This window comes from Puma concolor, chromosome B2 (genome assembly GCF_028749965.1).
Source record: "Puma concolor isolate L17-30 chromosome B2, mPumCon1.1.hap2, whole genome shotgun sequence".
Classification (NCBI taxonomy): domain Eukaryota; kingdom Metazoa; phylum Chordata; class Mammalia; order Carnivora; family Felidae; genus Puma; species Puma concolor.
The window spans coordinates 140,915,027-140,935,067 of NC_141671.1; the positions used below are offsets into that span (position 1 = coordinate 140,915,027).

Here is a 20,041-nt window from a genome sequence, read left to right on the forward strand (position 1 = left end):
TCAGACCCCAGGAAGACCACCAGCCCCAGGTTGTTGGGAAAGGCGGTGCGACCACCTCTGGCCCACGGGCTCTGCGTGGAGGTGATGGGCATCACTTCCAGTTTGGAGAACAGTATGAGTGCTCCACATTCCTTTTCCCTGTCGTGGCAAACCCTGAAGCCATCTGCTGCCATGGTGGTGCCACAAGGAGATTGGACTTCCATCAGCTCGCCCCTCTAAGAGACCATGCGGAGAAGAAGGGCCTTCCCCTTCTCATGGGCCTGGCATTGAACATATAGCGTGAATAAGAAATAAAAATTCCTGGGGCGCCTGGGTGGCGCAGTCGGTTAAGCGTCCGACTTCAGCTCAGGTCACGATCTCGCGGTCCGTGAGTTCGAGCCCCGCGTCGGGCTCTGGGCTGATGGCTCGGAGCCTGGAGCCTGTTTCCGATTCTGTGTCTCCCTCTCTCTCTGCCCCTCCCCCGTTCATGCTCTGTCTCTCTCTCTGTCCCAAAAATAAATAAACGTTGAAAAAAAAAATTAAAAAAAAAAAAAAAAGAAAGAAAAATTCCTGGGGCGCCTGGGTGGCGCAGTCGGTTGAGCGTCCGACTTCAGCCAGGTCACGATCTCGTGGTCCGTGAGTTCGAGCCCCGCGTCGGGCTCTGGGCTGATGGCTCGGAGCCTGGAGCCTGTTTCCGATTCTGTGTCTCCCTCTCTCTCTGCCCCTCCCCCGTTCATGCTCTGTCTCTCTCTGTCCCAAAAATAAATAAAAACGTTGGGGAAACAAAAAAATTAAAAAAAAAAAAAAAAAGAAATAAAAATTCCTTGTGGTAAGCCACTGAGGCTTCAAGGTTAATTTGCTACCACAGCATAGCCTAGGCGCCCCTGACAAGTGGTCCTGTGCCTTCCTAATCATTTGCAAAAGTCTTTGCTACATTTTTTAAGTTCTATTTAAATTCCTGTGTAAAGTAAACTGACATATACCCAAGGCTGTCAGTCCCTTTTATGGACACTTCAGTTGGAAAGTGGTTTTCTTAGGGAAGACATTGATATTTCAATGGAGCATACTAAACAAATGAACTAATAAACAAATGAAATCTCTGGCAACCAGAATACTTTTGTTCCGTAAGTAAGCTTATTCCTCCTCCTTTCTACGCTCACTGTCCATAAACAATAAATGCAGAAGATTTTCTGAGAAGGTGACCCACTAATTTGTGGAAATAACCTCAAAAGACTGTGAGATTTTCAGCTAATAACTGCTCAGTTTGGGAATTGGGTTCTGTCCCTTAGAAAGCTGTATCTGTATTTTTGAACCAAAATATTAAAAAGCACAAATATTATTTAACCAGAAAAAATAATACCACAAATGTTAACCTGTTCTCTTGATAATTTGAAAAGCTTGTAGATTCTGTTTCAATCCTCTATATAAGTATTTTTTCAGCTAGCCAATTCTTTCTTTGTAATCCAGTGTCCCCATTCCTGGTCACATTGGTGTATTTTGTGCAAAAAAAAAAAAAAAATTACAAGCCTTCAGAAGAAAACATATGTGGTAATCTATTCCTTAACTGCCAGCGCATAGGAATTTAATATAGAGTTTATTTTAAACTAAGCCAATAAATCCTTGGAGTCCAAGTTGTTTTTCCATTAGAGGTATGAAACTTGGCCCCACATGTTTCTGTTCTGGAAAAAGTCCACTGACGCTCTGAATCACCTGGTAACATAAATTAACATTAAGTAGGTCTTAGAACATAGCCTTCATAGGCACAGCAGGAAAAAAATGAATTGGAAAAATATAACCTTACATTCAAAATGTATTCACTTCAAACTGCACAATATTCGCTGCCCAGTAGGAATATGTCAAAATAATTAGACAAGCATTCTGTACTTAACGATTCCATGAAAAGTGTTGGTTGGAATGTAAAATGGTACAGCTGTTGTGAAAAACAATTTAAAATTTAAAGTAGAATTAACATATGATCCACCAATTCCACTTCTGGGTATTTACCCATAAGTATTTTAAAAGCAGGGTCGCAATGAGATATTTATACATCTATGCTCACAGCAACATTATTCACAATAGCTAAAATGTGGAAGCAACCCAAGTGTCTATCAATAGATAAATGGATAAGCAAAATGTGGTATATACACACAATGGAATATTATTTAGCCTTTTAAAGGAAGGAAATGTTGACATGTGCCAAAGCATGGATGAGCCCTGAGGGCATTAGGCTAAGTGAAATGAGCCAATCACAAAAAGAAAAACACTGTACAATTCCACTTACAGGAAGGACTTCCTAGCACGTCAAAATCTAAAGACAAAAAAATATAATGATGGTTGCCAGGGGCTGAGGGGAAGGGAAAAGAGGGGAAGAGAGTTATTGTTTAATGGGTGTAAAGTTTTAGTTCTACAAGATGAAAAGAGTTGCAGGGATGGATGGTGGTGATGGTTGCATGGTAACGTGCATGTGTTTAATACCACTGAATTTTACACTTAACAATGGCTCACACAGGGGGGGTGCCTGGGTGGCTCAGTCAGTTAAGCATCCAACTCTTGGTTTTGGCTCAGGTCATAATCTCCATCCAGCACAGAGGCTACTTGGGATTCTCTCTCCCCCCCCACCTCAGCCCCTCCCCTGCTCTCTCTCTCTCTCTCTCTCTCTCTCTCTTTTTCTCTCTCTCTCAAAATAAATAAATAAACTTTAAAAATGGCTCACACAGTAAATTTTATGGTATGGGTATTTTACCACAATTTTAAAAAGTGAAGAAAAATTCTATGAAGAACTAAAAATAATCACGGAACCAGAAATGTAGGCATGTGAAAATGAGAATTAAATGTGAACTGCCTACTCTCATTACACACTTGGACTGAGAATTATGCCTTTAATATATCTGAGTGACTATAAAATTGCTTAATGACGATAGTAAAGATAAAAATTATTACTATGCTTTTGCATCAAGTTGGAAGACATTGTATTACCCTAGGAGCTGTTCAAGACTTTCTCTTAGGTAAACATCTAGCTTTGCTAGAGAAATAATAATTTTTCTATTATTAATAAGCCCCTTTGTTGTAAAATCTTACGTCCAGAAGTGTTTAAATGCATGCAGAAAGGCCTATGTAAGGCAATGAGAGGAAGATGGAAAATTGGGCCCAGAAAATGAGGAAAAATGGTGTGACGGAAGTGACATCCACAATGTTGGGGTAAGTAGAAATTAATCAACAGTCTGAGCTTTGTCTTCACGTTGGCTTCAGGTAGAACCAAGACAGCATCAAGGAACTTGAAGAGGTTGGTTGCTAGAAACTCATAGAAATCATTGTCAGATGTATTGTACTCTCATGCATCATAAATCTGGGGGATTAGTGACAACTGTGTAAGTATCTCCAAGAGGCACAGATGCCCCAGCTGATGACAGTATCATTCATTCATTACTATCAACTAACATTTGTTGAATGTCTATATACTATCTGTTGTTCCAAGAGCTATAGTCATATTAATTCATTAAATCCTTGCATCAGCTTTATGAGGTACTATTACTGTCTCCGTTCAACATGTGAGGAAAGTGAGGCACATAAATGTTAAGTAAAATGACCAAGGTCACATAGGTCGTGTCAGAGATGAGATCAAACCCAGGCCGTCTGAGTTCAGAGACTATCATTTTCACCACTATACTCGGTCTCTGATTTTGTTCAGAGCAAGAATTTCTATAATCCTTAGCAAAACTGAGATTACCTAATGTGGTCATTGGCTAAGTATCATCATCCATAAGAATTATCAAATTTTACATTACAAGAGACCAGAGAGTTCATCTAACCTGGTCTTTCTACCAACACAGGGTTCCCTCATAACATACCTTTTTCTGATAACAAGCTGGGCTCTTTCCGGTTACCTTTCATAATGAGGAGGCCCCTGATCTAAGGATCAGAAATGTTTTGCTAGAAAAAGTACTTGGTAATTGACAACTTCTAGAGATGGTAAAATCTACCATTTTTTTCAATACCTTCTGGTAACTAGTTTGTAAATCATCAATGAAAAATGTATGCATAAAAAGTATCCCTTAAAATTCCTCAACAAAATATTGAATGATGGCCAATAAAGCATTCTTTACTATAGAAGGCAACGTGGGAGTTTTCTTGACCTGAATCACATAATGTGTCTCATGAATAAATATATATCTTAAGTACACACAAGTTGAAACAATAAGACTTTATGTGTTTGAAGACATCTAAACAGTAAACATATGCACCAAAACTAATTTTTTGTCAGTGACTTGGACAACAAGAACAATGGGTTTTAACAATTATAGAAGGAAAAGAGAGGGAGACTGTCACCAAAATGAATGATGGTGACTAATGGGTCATGGGTAGCAATGTTTCAAAGACAGTTGCAATATAATTGGGAGTGGTAGAAAATACGTACCAGGGGCAATAGTGATCATTCTTGTTATGGTTTGGCTAATAGAACAATAATAGTTAAATTCATATATTAATATTTTCTGAAAAATTACCAGACTTTCAGTTATATCCATAGAGTCACACACCAAAACAATGTGTCCTTGATAGATAGCTCTGAAAAGAATGCTGCCCATGCATTCCCCAGCAAGTTTAGAATTGTATTTCATCTTTAAAAAGGAATTAAACCAAACAAGAGATGGATGTCTTAGGAACAAAGAAATACAATAATTCTTTTAAAATTATTTTATAAATATAAAATCAAAGGAAAAATGAGAACTACACACATATTCAAAGAACTAGATCCATTAGTGCCTAGATCCATTAGTGATGAACTTTAAAGGCAAGAACATCTTAAGATTATCTTACTTTTATGATTATTAAATATAAATATTTTATTTGAATCAGTAGTAAATTTAGACCTGTAAATGCCTCATTTTCTAGATCATTCAACTTGCACTTGAGCATCTAAACACATACTTGCTTATAAAGTAGGTTCTTCACACAATTATACATCTATGGTACTTTCGTAGTTATGGTATGTTCCTGACCACCAAGGAGATCAAAAAAGATCATTCCATATATAAATTGCTTTACTAAAAAATCCTCCCACTGAGGGGCGCCTGGGTGGCTCAGTTGGTTAAGCGTCCAACTTTAGCTCAGGTCATGATCTCACACTCTGTGAGTTCAAGGCCCGTGTTGGGCTCTGTGCTGACCGCTCAGAGCCTGGAGCCTGCTTCAGATTCTGTGTATCCCTCTCTCTCTGCCCCTCCCCTGCTCATGCTCTGTCTCTCTTTGCCTCAAAAATAAATAAAAACATTAAAAAAAAATTTTTTTTAATAAAAAAAAAAAAAAACCCTCCCACCGAAAAGCAATTACCACCATGAATCCACTTTCAAGGGAAATCCAGAGGACCAAAGATGAGTGGTTATTCATTAATACTATTAGCTTCCCTCTGCATTAATATTAGGCAAAGCATAAATATTGGCTGTTACAGGAAAATAAACACAGACTATTACAGTTTGGTTCACAAATTAGAATAACAAAGTAGAGTACAGGCCCTTCAGTTCATAAAAGTCACTAAAAGAAAGAATTCGTTTTGAGGAATTTTCAATTACATACCAAAAAGCTGTGAGTGTCCTCGTTCCAGCTCTCTTGCCTCTGATCTGTACAAGAAAAAGACAAGAAAGGGGTCATAATATTTCTGCCTGGACCCAACTGCCTAGGAGGAAGTCAGAATCCTATTACATCCAAGAAGAGGTAACAAAATAATAACTCACTCATCATAATAACTATCCAAATAAAAAATGAGACAAAAAGTTCCATCTCCCCAAAAAGAACAAGACCTAGGTAGTAAACTAGCAGGAAAATCATTAAACTGAGATTCCCCTGGAACTGAATGTTTTCTAAAAGATAAAGTGAAAATAATGTTCAAATCCCTTTGAACACTCCTCAAGATATATTTTTACTTTGCTTTTAAGTATCTTGAAAGATGTGCACATGGATTTAGAACTTCCATCTGTTTTCCTGGAATTCTGTCAGTGGGAAAATGTTTCATATTAGTAATAATCATCCCACTCATTGCCTAAATCATAAGTTTTTAAAAGTACAGGTTTTTGTAAGACTTCATTTTTTAGAGCAGTTTTAGGTTTACAGTAAAACTGAGAGGAGGGCACAGAGATGTCCCCTATGTCCCCTGCCCGCCCATGTGCATAGTCTCCCCCATTATTAACATCATTCACCAGAACAGTATGTATATTTTTTTACCAAGGATCAACCTACACTGACACATCATAATTAGCTAAAGTCCATAGTTTACCTTACAGTTCACTATTTGTGTTGTACACTCTATGTTTATAGAAAAATGTACAATGACCTGTATCTATCATTATATCATATGTTATAATATCATATGATGTAATATTATAGCATTTTCATCACCCTCAAAGTCCTCAGTGCTCTGTGTATTCATTCATTTCTCCCACCCCTACAACCACTGAACTTTTATTGTCTCCATAGTTTTGCCTTTTCCAGAACGTCACATAGCTGTAATCATATAGTATGTAGCCTTCTCATACGGGCTCCTTTCACCTAGTAATACGCATTAAAGTTTCCTCCGCGTCTTTTCATGGCTCAATAACATATTTCTTTTGAGCACTTACTAATATTCCATTTGCCAAATGTATCAGTTTCTTTATCCCTTCACCTACTGAAGGGCATCTTGGTTGCTTCCAAGTTTTAGCAGTTGTGAATAAGCTGCTGTAAACATCCATGTGCAGATTTTTGTGTGGACATAAGTTTTCAATAGGGAAAATCAATGAAACCAAAAGCTGGTTCTTTGAAAAGATCAACAAAATCAATTAACCTCAAGCCAGGCTAACTGAGAAAAAAAAAAAAAAAACGAGAGAAGACACAAGTTACTAATATCAGAAATGAAAGAGGTGATTTGACTACAGCTTCCATGGAAGCTGATTAATTGCCTGTTTTCCATTTCATTGACTTTTGCTAATATTATTCTTTCTTTTCTTCTTACTTTGGATTTAATTTGTTCTTCTAAGTTCCCAAAATGGAAACTTAGGTTATTGATTTTAGATCTTTCTTCTTTTCTAATATATGCATTCCATTCTATAAATTTCCTTCAAGCACCACTTTTGCTGCAAGATTCTTCTTTTTTAAGCCTCTATATTTATATCTCACAGTACAATGAGATGGTAGAAAAACATGATCTGTGAAGGACAGATATATTTCGGGATGATCTGTTTTTTAATGACTCAAGTGTTTTGAGGATTTAGGTTTTTTAACTTTATAAATTTTCCTCCAAGTTTTCATTTTGAAAAAAATTTTAAACTACAGAAAAGCTGTGGGAATATTTAACAATGAACACCTGGAAAGCCTTCACTAGACTCCAGAGTTATTACCATTTTGCCACATTGGCTTTATTTCTCTGTCTATATATGTAAATATTTTACCAAACCATTTGAGAATTACTTACAAAGATGGTTCATCCCTAAGAACTCTAGCATGGCTATCACCCCAAACCTGTCAGAATGGCTAAAATCAACAACACAAGAAACAATAGGTGTTGTCAAGGATGTGGAGAAAAGGGAACTCTTTTGCACTGTTGATGGGAATGCAAACTGGTGCAGCCACTCTGGAAAACAGTATGAAAGTTCCTCAAAAAGTTAGAAATATAACTACCCTATGAATCAGCAATTGCACTACTGGGTGTTTATCCAAAGAATACTAAATTACTAACCCAAAGGGATACATATACCCCAATGTTTTATAGCAGCTTTATCTACAATAGCCAAATTATGGAAACAACCCAAGCGGAAGAGGTGATGTGTGTGTGTGTGTGTGTGTGTGTGTGTGTGTGTGATGAAACAACTCAAGCAGAAGAGGTGGTATGTGTGTGTGTGTGTGTGTGTGTGTGTGAGTGATGGAATGTTACTCGGCCATAAAAAAGAATGAAGTCTTGCCATTTGGAATGACATGGATGGAGCTAGAGAGTATTAACTAAGCGAAGTAAGTCAGTCAGAGAAAAACAAATACCATATGTTTTCACTCATATGTGGAATTTAAGAAACAAAGCAAACAAACAAAGAAGGGGGGGGAATAGAGGGGGGGAGGCAAACCAAGAAACAAATCTTAACTCTAGAGAACAAAATGATAGTTACCAAAGGGAGATGGTTGGGGGGATGGGTTAAATAAGTGATGGATATTAAGGAGTGCACTTGTGATGAGATGAGCACCGGGTGATGTAAAGGAAGTGTTGAATCACTATATTGTATACCTGAAACTAACATCACAGTGTATGCTAACGAACTGGAATTTAAATAAAAACTAAAAAGCACAACTTTAGTATGTACCTCCTAAGAACAAATATCCTACCATAACTACAAAATAATAAACACACTTAGGAAGTTTGATGTGATATTATTATCTAATATGCAGTTCATATTTTCCCAATTGTCTCAGTCTGGGTATTTATTATATTTTATTTTAAATCCAGGATTCAATCAAGGATCACTATTGTATATATTGTCATATGTATATATTTCCTTTGTCTTTGACAATTGACATTTTTGTAGAGTCCACACCAGTTGTTTTTTGTGTAATGTCCCTCAAATTAAGTTTATCTAATTGTCTCCTCACAATTACACTCAGGTGACAATTTTAGCAGAGGCACACATGTGAAGTTGGAATGCTTTTCTTCTTTATATACATTAGAAAAAGTACAAAATAGGTTGGATTAATATTTTCTTTCAATCACTTAATAACACTTCATGATTGCCTCCTGCAAAGTAAATTAGTGCCACAGTTTGCAATTTACAAAATGCTTTGACATGGATTCATTTACTCAATTTGCACAACTCCACTAGGTAGGTATTTTTAATCACCTTTTCTGTTTGAATGAAAATGTATCCAAGTTTATAGAACTACGAAGACTATATCTGTGGCCAAAATTTAAGCATAGTCATACTGTAAATCTCATCCTGAGTAAGAAGCCCTGTGCTTTCATATCAAATAAATCTAGACAATTTTTCTCTTTTACAACCTGCACTCGCCATCGTCCTAGCTTTGTACCTTACAGTTCTAGTATGTTAAATTACAAGGCGGGGCGCCTGGGTGGCGCAGTCGGTTAAGCGTCCGACTTCAGCCAGGTCACGATCTCGCGGTCCGTGAGTTCGAGCCCCGCGTCGGGCTCTGGGCTGATGGCTCAGAGCCTGGAGCCTGCTTCCCATTCTGTGTCTCCCTCTCTCTCTGCCCCTTCCCCGTTCATGCTCTGTCTCTCTCTGTCCCAAAAATAAATAAAAAACGTTGAAAAAAAAAATTTAAAAAAAAAAAAAAAAAAAAAAAATTACAAGGCAATGTAATATTATGCCTTATCAAAACATTTTCTAACTATTGTGATTTGAAATTACAATAATCAAGTCAGAAACAATATAAAAGGAGATGAATGTTAGCCATATTGAATGCCAAGTAATTGGCTTTTGTTCACTTTTATGTCTTTGCATTTGGTGCAACTGGTAATTCACCAGCTCTTCTTTTCTCCCCAGAGCAAGACTTTCTTTCTTTCTTTCTTTCTTTCTTTCTTTCTTTCTTTCTTCCTTCCTTCCTTCCTTCCTTCCTTCCTTCCTCCTTCCTTCCTTCCTTCCTTCCTTCCTTCCTTCCTTCCTCCCTCCCTCCCTCCCTCCCTCCCTCCCTCCTTTCTTTCTTTCTTTCTTTCTTTCTTTCTTTCTTTCTTTCTTTCTTTCTTTCTTTCTGTCAATTCCTTCTGCTTCCCAAAGCATGAAAACAACATTGTCTCATAGCATAGTAATCAGTATTGGGACAAGAACTTCTAAGCATATGAAATTAATTACTTTTTAATTTTCCTTTTACTTTTGGACCACACAGTCCCAATATTGTTTAGTTTAGGATAAAATTAAGAAAAGTTTTTTTTTTTAATTTTTTTTTTTAACGTTTATTTATTTTTGAGACAGAGAGAGACAGAGCATGAACGGGGGAGGGGCAGAGAGGGAGACACAGAACCGGAAGCAGGCTCCAGGCTCTGAGCTGTCAGCACAGAGCCCGACGCGGGGCTCGAACTCACCCACCGCGAGATGGTGACCTGAGCCGAAGTCGGACGCTTAACCGACTGAGCCACCCAGGCGCCCCAAGAAAAGTTTTGGTTATCAGTATATGTAACTTGATTCACAACCAATGCATAGATCCTTAAGTAGACATTCCAGCCAGAAAGAACACAAACAGGTTTTCTTCTCTGTGAGTCATGGGACGTCATGGAAGTAAAAGCCAGACAACTTTTATAGTAATACCGAAATTTAAAAAGCAGTATCACTCATGTCCAGGGAAGGTGCCTGGGTGGTATTACACTCAGACCACCAGGCCTATCTGGGTGGTATTTACCCTCAGACATACTATCTAAATCATATGGAGTTTGGAAAGACCTTGAGGAAGCAGGGTGACATTTTCCACTGATGAAAGCCACTTTGCCCCCTCCAAGGAGCCTGAAGCTGAGATGACAGATCAAGGTCCACTTACTCTTTCATCCACGGACAATTTATCAGCACTCAGCGATCTGAATGCCTCATTCCAAAGTAAAAGAGTAATTTCAAATGCCTAAATAGTGGGTGTGATATTATTGTCTTTGTCCAGTGTTCAATTTCATATAGAAGCAGAGAGAGAAACCTGAAAATACTTAACGAAGGAATAAATCTCTTTTTTTTTTTCAACTTGCACAGAGTTCTGCAAGCATATTATTTTCTTGTGAACTGGCATATTATTCATCTCCTTAAAAGAAAAATCTATATTTTAATCCTAGGAAAAGCATTATTCTCATTCTTCATTTGGATTAGTGTTCTAGGCCAAATACAGTAAAGGAAGTTGCATCTGACAATTATGGCTTCAGTATATAAATTGTAGCCAGACAGAACGAGTGATGAAAATTTCTTCAGCTATACAGTCTTTAATAGAACATGTATCATTCATTTTTTTCCACCAATCCTCAACAGACTATTATCTTCAAATAACAATGAGAGGCTGCCTGCAGTTAATTTAATCACTGTAATTTCCTCCCAAATAAAGACTGATGTCTACTGAAAATTATTCCAATTATGTCTTTGAAAATGAGTTCAAAATTGTTAAAATTACTACTTTCAATACTATATTAACCTCCACCAAGTGTTATTAGTTATTCTCACGATCTTCCTGGAGCAAAAAATGACATTGCTGCCAGTTTTTTTATTCGGTAAAAATTCAACTTCAAGATGCCACAAATATTTTTAAAACTTTGCTCAAGTTCAATCAGCCTAAGATTCAATCTAACCTTTTTCTAATACATCCTGGGAAACAATTTCTCTGCTTAAAAACAAAAACACAGCCAAAATTCATTACATTGGATCACATAAAATCAAATTACATAACCACTTGAAAATAAGTAGGGAGAAGGGATCTCCCAGAAACAATGATGAAGATAAAAATAGGCAACACTTACTGAACGCTGATTATTACTCAATTTGCGCAGGCATGTGCTAAATGCTGTATGATCGTTTCGTTTTCACAACAACCCCAATGAAGCTGGTCCTGGTTTTATTCCCATTTTACAGATGAAGACTTCTGCTCTGGCTGGTGTTTCCTGATCACAGGTGGCTGCTGTGAGCCCCCAACCTCTGCCAGACCACGCCCCCCCCCCACGCACACACCTCTTTCTGACCATTACTTTTTAAAAAAAAATTTTTTTAATGTTCATTTTTGAGAGAGAGAGAGACACAGCGTGAGTCGAGGAGGGCCAGAGAGAGGGGGAGATACAGAATCGAAAATTGTCAGCACAGAGTCCGACTTGGGCTGACAGACGGGGACATCATGACCCGAGCCAAAGTGGGACACTTAACTCACTGAGCCACCCAGGTGCCCCTGTTTCTGACCATTACTTTGACGAGGACTCTCCACAGTGATACATGCCTTCCTTTGGCCACAGCTCTCGCCCTTAGGAATCCACAGACACTCTAGAAGAGAGAGGGGGGCTACGGCGGGGCAAGAACGGGGAGGGTCAAGGCCAGAGCAACGCTTCCTGCCACGCGGCCAGACTTCCTCACCCATCTAGGCTTTTACCAGGGTTCCCAAGGCTCTCCCCGTCCAGCTCCTTTTGGGGACCCGGGCTTCAGTCACGTGTGTAATGTCTAAATCTCAACTGCGGAAAAGTTTACCCCTCTTCCCCAGGGCTTGGGACCCCGTGCGGTGCACCTGATTCAGCCCGAGTCCTTTCTGAAGCGGTCCAGCTGCTCACCCAGAGCTCTCTGCCTGCGGGAGGCCACCTGCTTTGACGCGCGTGCGCATTAGCAGTGGGCTGGCTGCAGCCTAACCTCGCAGATCTTGCTGGCCGACTCTCACCCGGACACGGTTCAAGATAGTGTTACTTTCAATAATTTGGAATAATTATAAACTATAACAAACAAATATGAATTATTCCAAATTATTAGCTACGCGTAGGAGGCAAAATGCATGACTCTCAAACTTATCCATGTTTGACCCTTGATGGACTGTGAGCTCTGTGATACATTTGATGACGATGAAGTCAAAGCACTGGGAACAAGAAAAGGACGAAGAGGAAATTGAAGGAAAGGAGGCCGCGGGGGTGAAGAATTTCAAGGGTGTATTATTGTAGGGACTTTGACCGCCAGAAAGCGGCATGAGGCCGGGAAGGGAGCTGCCCCAGAAGGGGGACATAAAGAAGGCAGGAGAATTCTAAGAACAAAATTCACTTCTGAGTTTTGCCACTCCCTACTCTGCTTCTCCCAGAGGCCAAAATCACATCTTTTAACCTTAGTCCACCCCCAAAGTTCTGCCACCTTCCCTAGGCACTCCCCTGAGTAGAGACTCATCGGTGTCAACTTCCTCCAGGGAGGAAAATTCTTCTGTACCTCTCTCTGACCAAACTGTGTGTGTATTCCACATAAAATGCCGTTTGCCTGGATATCAGTGTCCCGGGTTTTGGGTAAAGGCAATGAACACACTAAAGAGAAAGAGACTGACAGGAGCCGCCCACGCCCAACTTCCTGTGGTGGGAGGGAGGAGTAGCTGCAGGAGTAGCCTGCAGATGCTAAATGTTTATTACACAGTACATCTTTCCCCTTCCCTTCTCTTCCCTATTGGTCTAAAGTCACTACATTTCTAGCTGTTTGGTCCTTCTTGCCTAGAGCTGCCTCTTGATCATCACCATGGCGTGGTTAAACCCATAGTTGATATGCACGTCTGACAAGGGTGCCTTCTATTGAGTGTTGTTGGAAGGCACATTTTCAGGACCCGTGTTCAGCATGTCCTGACCACAAGGTTGGCTCTGCCAGTAATTACAGCATCTATTCCACTTCTTAGAAATAAAACTTTTGATACCAGAAAAAAAAAATTGTCTGCCTTGTTATAAACTTTAAAACGCAATAGAAAAGTTACTAAAAAACGAAAATCACCTATAATCTCAAAGCCCAGAGACCCCCATTCTTAATGTGTATTTCCTGCCCCATTTTCTTTCCATCCATTTGGAAAATTTATAATGCAACCAGAGGTATTCTGTACATATAGCTCTGTGTCTACAAGGCCTAATCGTAGAGCTCGGCATGGATGTGGATTACAGCTAATATTTGAGCTGCTTGACAACACACATTTAGAACCTTTAATCACAGCAGAGGCCGTGACATTCCACTAACTTTGTCAGGCATGTATGAGATTTTTAGGCAGCACCCTAATGAGCCGTAATGTTCTGAAGAGCATTCTTTTCTTATCTCAGTTGTTGAGCAGGAGATCCTAGGGTGCAGAATAATCTGAAAGTCCACATGTACCTTTTCAGTGTTTGAAAACCAGCACATAAAGCACAAAAGTGCGTTTGAGAACAAGATCAGTAACATTTTTAAGGCTCAATGGTCGGAGCAACCTCAAATATTTCATGGTTTAAAGGTGTTGTTTGCTTTTAGGGAAAGAGCCACATAAACAGCAGAATGCAAAGATTGTTTACCTCAAATTCACTGTTAAAGGAAAGCATAAGATTCAGGATCATCCGGCCCAATTTTAGAGAACCTTAAAATAATTTCCTTAAAAAAATTTAAGGACACATTAGAAAATATATTGGCGTGATATTTCACATACACACCACCTTAACAATTTCTCAAGTTGTCCCTCAAGTGTCTTTTTAGAATTGGTTTGTAGAAAACTTAATAATAACTCAAGCTAAATTTAAGCCAGCCGCTTAACTTTAACTTCCCAAACACTTCATGAGTTATTATATAATCAATTATATAAACTCAAATCAAGAGGACATTTTTATTTGTTGAGAATGTGCCAAGTTAATTCAACTGAAAAATGATGCAAACCCAAAAGAAAGCAAAGGAAGTGGAGAGTAGCTTTCCTTTAAAAAATGAAAAACTGTTAAGGGTCTCCTCTCCTTTCAATGGAGTACGAGCAACTCCTATTTAGATCACCAGCATCAACATTTCTCCTTTTCTCCTCTCTCCCTCCCTCCCTCCATTCTCTCTCTCTCTCTCCCTCTCTCTCTCTCTCTCTCTCACACACACACACACACACAATATCAAAGGAATAAAGGACACCTGTATTTCTATTTGTTGGGGTACTTCACCCAGAAGCTCTCAGCAAATATCACAGAAAGGTTGTGACTCATCCATGACTTAAAATGCTGTCATCAATGGTTAGCCTCCTGAAACTCTGAATAGTCAGTCCCCAGCAAGTGCTTCATGAAGTTGGGTATGTGCTCTGTGCCCAACCACATGACAGTTCTGTGTGGGCAAAGGAAGAGCCTCGGGAAGGGCTGCTGAGTGCCTGGGCAGGATGGACGTCTCTGCACTTGTTGGTTTCACCTTGGACTCCAGAGCATACTTGTCTCCAAAGAAAGAGTTCTATGACTTAAAAAAAAAACTCTTTAGAAATTGTGACTCTATATCCTTCCTCTAATTGATTTTATCTAATTTATTTTTCCAAAATTCAGACATTCTATGCCTAAATAATCTATAAGATCCATCATTGGATTAGTACACAGAAAATGAAAACCCATTTTTAGAATTGTTATAAACCATTTGAAGCTAACACGGACATATTACCACATCCAGTCCACCACCTCATCGCTCATTTTCTGAGCCCTTATGTACAAAGGAGGAAAATTTTCCCACTACTGTATATGGTGTTCACATCTCCTTCCAGAAGGAAAGGACAGATTCTCTCCATCTCCATTAAAAATAAAATGCAGGTTTGGCCTCTTTGTGGATAAAGACCAAAAAAGAGGAAATTTTAGGTTAAATCATTATGCTAAGAGGATTCTCACTTATTCTGAATCTCTGAACATTTATATTTTCAATTTATTTGAATGTAGGCATTGAGAGAAATGGATTTTTTTTCTTTAACAAACAAGCAAAGTAGATACATCCCATCCAAAATATATTCAAACAAATAAACACTGTACTTCCCGTGGGCTTTGAAGAAGCAGACATTTCATGTACCTTAGCAATTTATTCTGCTTTTTGATGAAATCAACAGACACTCCCCTTCCATAGGTAATACAATTATAATTATTATATTCAAAAACAATAGCTTTTATCATTGCCAGCCAGGAGTGTTAAACCCTAGCTGGCTTTGGGGAAGTTACCTTGGTACTTGAACCCTGAAAAGAAGAGCTACAGACCAACTATTCTAAACCCAAAGTAAATTTCTTTGTTACACTTAACTCTACATTTAACTGGCTTGTAATCAGTAAATCTATAAAATAAGTTAACTCAGCCACTTTCCAAAGCATATATTTTACAGCCAGTTACCTTGAGGCATTTGCCAGAAAGTTATATTAATCAGTTAAAATATTCCATGTGTGCTATACTGTGTTTTATAGTTGAAATGAGTGCACGGTCCTATCAGGTTTAAATTTTCCATCATAAAAATCACTGTAGTCATATTGTGGTCCATGTGTCTATGGCCTTAAATACCCTTGTATCTATGAATGGAAACAGATCCCAAACTGTTCCAAGTAGGCTTTTCTCATGCTGCTCTTAGGCTGGTATGTTCTGAGGTATTTGTCTTATTGGAACCTACGGTAAGATTATTCTGCAATTGGGAATGGAGTCTTTCCAGAAGAGAGTATACATTCCCAGTGTCAAAATACTTGGAAAGATTTGGACTCTGAGACATGGTAAGAAAATGTCCCTCTTCTTTTCTGTCTTGGCCTTGCTCTCGTGAGCCTATACCCTAAGGAATCTTACTAGAGGACTCTATGGAGGTGCTATAAAGACAGCTGCAGCCTCATGGAGGCAGTCTTTTGAGTGGGCTGAGAGAGAGGAAAGTGAAAAAACTCTCATGAGGGTGAGCTGTGGCCTACCAGTGCTGAGAGCAGGCATTTCTAGAGATGGACATACTCGTTTTGTAGTTAATGGGATATACTTATGTTGCTCATACTCTCTTCCATGTATAGTTATTACTAGTAGTTCAAGTATGGTGATAACTTCCAGGAACACTCAACTTCCCACTGGCCAATTCCCCTGGCATGGTGACATGCTGGCTCATGGCCAGAGGTCATATTACAGTATAAACAAGTCCCATGTCTCCCTGTGTCTATGGAAGGTGGAGACAAATAAGGCTTCTAATGCACAGAACCAGAAACAAGTTTATGGGAATTCTTCCAAATTGTAAAGCTCATAGTTGAAAGAAACATAAGACAGAAATCCTAAAATTTACATTCCCAGTAATCAACTGGGAAGCCAGAGGTTTTCTAAACAATCAATCAAAAACAAAAAAACAAAAACAAAACAGAATAATTCTGATCAACTCATGCTAGATGACAGACTGGATTTTCTATGTTCTACGTTCTATTTTCTATGTTCTCTAGACAAAATGTCTTTACAAAATCATTATATGAAGAAGCAGCCAAATATCCCACAGCCAAAAATGTAGGAGAATGTGTTTTAAGATATGTCAGATAGGTAATTTTAAAATTATCTTATTTTTGTGAATAATATGTTGCTTTTGGTATTTTGTCAGCTTTTGAAAATCTGAAATTTATTCTCATTTCTGTCTGTCTCTTAAGTATTAAGTTTCTCACAATTCTCTCTTTGTAATTTTGTATTATTTCTCCCACAGAAGACTCTCCAAGTTGTATACGATTCAGGCCCCACACAGTCTGGCTCCACCCCGGCAATCCGATTCCTCACAGGAGAGCTTGGTCTCAGATGGACTCTGGCAAATGACGAGGTGGTGGTGGAGGAGGTTGGGGAGGGGCCTGGAAGCTGTACCCACATTTGGGTGGTCATCTCCTTAGAGGGTATATAGATGCCATCGTGGTCGTCAGAGATTTGTGATGTCCTCCAAGGAGCATGAGAATTTCAGGCACAAGATTTGAGGCTGTCTCTGATCCAGGCATCCCTCCAACCTTGAAATATTAGCATTGTATGTTGTGTTGTTAAACGTGCCTGCAGGTTTCTTGTTCTCCAAGCTGGGGAAGCATTTGGTTAATCTGCAGCATAGAAGATCTGCATTCCCCTGCTTGCCAAGAGCCTTAAATCCAACTGGCTGGTTCTCAATCCATGTCAAACACTCAGGTACAATAAGCAGCACTTATATAATATGCCTAAAGGCATATCCATTACTCTATATCCCAGAGTTATTTACTACTCAAAGTGCTGAGGCTTTAAGAGGTCTGTGATTCCTTAAAATGGTAGGCAGAATTTAATAATGTGTGTCTGTTTTTGTAGCTCTCATCAGACTCTCAAATTGGTCTGTGACATGTAAAAATGAATAATCTGCATTTCAAGAATAAGTACCTCCAAGGGGGTGGTACCAAAAAAAAGTAATAATGATACCTTATACCTCCAAAATGGTGTTAAAAACTATACTAGATTTAAAAAAATTTTTTTCTGTTTTAGAGAGAGAGAGAGCATGTGAGTGAGTGGGGGAGAGGGGCAGAGGGAGAGAGAGAGAGACAAAGAGAGAGAGAATCTCAAGCAGGCCCCATGCCCAGCAAGGAGCCCAATGAGAGGCTCGATCCCACAACTCTGGGATCATGACCTGAACAGAAATCAAGAGGTGGACGCTCAACCAACTGGGCCACTCAGGCACCCCTACACTAGATATTTTTCTTTTTTTTTTTTAATTTTTTTTTAACGTTTATTTATTTTTGAGACAGAGAGCATGAACGGGGGAGGGGCAGAGAGAGAGGGAGACACAGAATCGGAAGCAGGCTCCAGGCTCTGAGCCATCAGCCCAGAGCCCAACCCGGGGCTCGAACTCACGGACCGCGAGATCGTGACCTGAGCCGAAGTCGGACGCTTAACCGACTGAGCCACCCAGGCGCCCCTACACTAGATATTTTTCAATCCATTTCTATATTAAGCTGGGCCAGCAGAAACATATGTCATTGATTTACACTGAGAAATGATAAGAGACAGCCCAAAGAAATAAAGGAAGCTTTTAAAAGTACTATTAATTTCATTACACACTGTATCATCACTATGGGCTGAATTGAGTTCCCCTCAAAATTCATAGTTTAAAGCTCTAAGCCCCCAGTATGAAGATGTTTTGAGATGGGCCTTTCAGAGGTAATTGGGTCACAAGCATGTAGACCTCATCATGGGCTTAGTCCTCTTAGAGAAGAAGAGACAAGAGAGCACACTCTCTCCTCCCTAGGAAGACAGAGCAGCAAGATGGCCATCTGCAAGCTGGATAGAGAGGTGTCACCAGAACCTGACCGTCTGGGCACCCTGATCTAGGACGTCCCACCTCCAGAACTGTGAGAAATAAATGTCTGTTGTTTAGGCGATTTCGTCTATGGTTTTTCGCTATAGCCACTCAAGCTGACTATGACAGTCATTATGAGACAAGGTCTATGGAAGAAATTTCTCTCTAGTTTCAGTAGCCAGAAAGTGGGGCATCTCATTTTATTTTACAGGAGATGTGATCGTGAGTCTATAACTAATTGTCTCTTACCCTTTGAATTGCTTATCATGGAACTTAGAATCAATATGTCATTGTGCTCTAGTACAAACATCTAGAGCCTTCCCACATACACTTTCCCACATTAACTTCCCTGGGAGACACCTCTTACTTTTCACACAAACTTTTCTTCTTTCTTTCTCATCCACTTACTGGTAATCGTATTCTATTTTTGCTGTATGCATTTATGGAAGTTGCCTCAAATCCTTTAACAAACAAGGCAGATTATAAGGAAGAATATGATTGAATAAATGAATGAAGACATTTCCATTTGGGAAGTAAAAAAAAACCCAAATTCTCATTACTGCATTTGGAATTATATACAAATATTTACTTGAAGAGACTTAATTTATCTCAGCCATGCTCATGAACCTATGAAAAGGACTGATGTAGTCCAGGGGTTTTTATCTTAGGGCTTGTAGACCCTCCAGAAGATCCGTGGACAGAATTCAGGGAGTCTATACGCTTAGATGGGGAAACTGATCTTCATTTTCACTGATCCCTCAGTGAAATTTAACGTTTCCTTCAAATATAAATATTGGCAACAAACCACGGAAGTATTAGCAGTATCTGTGAATTTGTTTCCTGTAGAAATCCCAGGTGTCCCCATCTCCCATGTGGGTTGTTGCAGCTCTCTGAAAATACCACTTACACTCATCATCACCTTCAAATGTCACTAGACTTGCTGTTAGATCACGTTAATTAATGCATCGGTAAAGAAACACATATTATTACTATATCACAATTTTTTTGTAATCATATTTTTATATATTTGGTTTCCTTGTAACTCTTTGTATTTTGCTTCATACATTTAAATACAGTACTCTGAGAAGGGGTCCATAGGCCTCCTAAGACGACCAAGGGTGTCCAGGGTATAAAAGAATTTAAAACTGACAAACACAAACTGTATTTAGGTAGCATCTTTACAGAATGTGTGCAGATACCTCACTGAGATCTGTGCCATAATTAGGGAATGCTGGTTTCCTTTGATTGGAAAACAGCGACATCATTTTTTCAGTAAAAGGGAATAGTAGAAGTTGCCTGGGTCTTCCTATTCCCTTGACAAGATAAGGTCAGAGTCAGCCCCCTTTTTTTTAGGTCTGTACTTGCAACTTCTGAAAAAACATTTAACAGCTCTGTGAAA

At 39.1% G+C, this 20,041-nt stretch overlaps 1 protein-coding gene across 4 annotated transcripts in view; it reads right to left on the minus strand.

The window, feature by feature from the left end:
- Positions 1-20,041, minus strand: part of IPCEF1 (interaction protein for cytohesin exchange factors 1) — a 184,795-nt gene that overhangs the window by 120,828 nt on the left and 43,926 nt on the right. For all 4 annotated transcript variants that reach the window (XM_086708183.1, XM_086708181.1, XM_025925304.2 and 1 more), the window contains one exon: positions 5,548-5,591. The gene's annotated coding sequence lies outside the window, so the exon portion shown is untranslated. The remainder of the gene's footprint in view (positions 1-5,547; positions 5,592-20,041) is intronic.